We start from the raw sequence: 1,347 nt of genomic DNA, 5'->3' as shown, positions 1-1,347 counted from the left end.
AATGGGCCCAAACATGTCCGAGACAATCAGGTCGGCGCGGCGTCCTCGGGTGGGCCTTCTTGGGAATGGTCGCCATCTTGGCCTTGAAAAGATGGCACTGTTCGCAGTCGGCAATCTTGCCCGACAATTGCTGCATATCCAAATCCTCATTGCGCAGCATAGCACGCATTGCATCTGCAGGCGGATGGCCCAGGCGACGATGCATCTCCACCATGGCATCAAAAGCCATGTTGGGAACCAGCGTGTAAGTAAACGAGTACAGAGCAAGCCCATTGCGATTGCACTCTGCCTTCCAGACGGCATCGCCCTGCTTCATGACGATGGTCTTGTAATCCGGCATCTTGACGTCCGTTCCGGCTTCACCCAGCTGACGGGTAGAAACCAAGTTGCGCTTAAAACTAGGCACATACAGGGCATCGCGCAGCACCACTTGCACACGCGAACCATCCACGCCATCAACAAACATGCGCGCAGTGCCAACACCTTGGGACAATACCGTGGTCCCGCCCGATTCAATGGGCACTTTATGGATCATCATGGTCTCAAACAAACGTTCATCGTTGAGGAAGTGGCTGCTGGCACCCGAGTCCACGATAGCCATGCCTTGGTCCGCACGCAGATGAAAATTTGCCTCCTCAGGCCCCTGCAAAACAGATGTATAGGCATGTGCCTGATCATGGCTGTTCTTGCTGCTGTTGCCGCCCTTGGATCCATGCTCCTTGTGCTTGGCCGACCGCCAAGCCTCACAGTCTGCTTTCTTGTGGCCATAGCCCTTGCAGTAGTGACAATTGCCGTTGAACCGGTGCAAGTCCTTGCCCTCCGGCTCATGCTTCCTATTGGATCCACCACGACGTACACCGTGTTTTCCACGACCACGGCCATAATTGCCTTGCCCAGCGTACCTCTGTCGGCCACCGCGGCCGCGCCCTCCTTGGGCGTAGTAGGCTTCCTCGCGCTCCATGGGCACATCTGGCATGCACATCACTGCCCTCTTGAGGATGGTCCAAAAAGTCACCATCTTCTTCTTGCTGTCATCCATGGTTTCCATCTTGTCCTCCACGTAGACACGCGCTTGTGTGGGCAGGTTGCTCACCAACTTCTTGACCGTGTCCTCCTCGACAAACCTGCTGCTCATCCGCAGCGTCGACACTGTCAGGTCAATCTTGCGCCGGTAGTTGCTCAGATCATGTTGACTCTGCAGCTTCGTGGTGACCAAATCAGCTTCAGCTTGCGCAAACACGCTCTCCAGCGCCTCCAGATCGATGTCAGTTCGATCAATCCAGTCGTGTAGTATCATTCCACGACCATGGCCGCTCTTGATTTCCTTCCTAAGGCCACTCAAGACCA

Source organism: Monosiga brevicollis, genomic scaffold (assembly GCF_000002865.3).
Source record: "Monosiga brevicollis MX1 MONBRscaffold_6 genomic scaffold, whole genome shotgun sequence".
Taxonomy (NCBI): Eukaryota; class Choanoflagellata; order Craspedida; family Salpingoecidae; genus Monosiga; species Monosiga brevicollis.
This window is presented reverse-complemented; position numbering follows the sequence as displayed.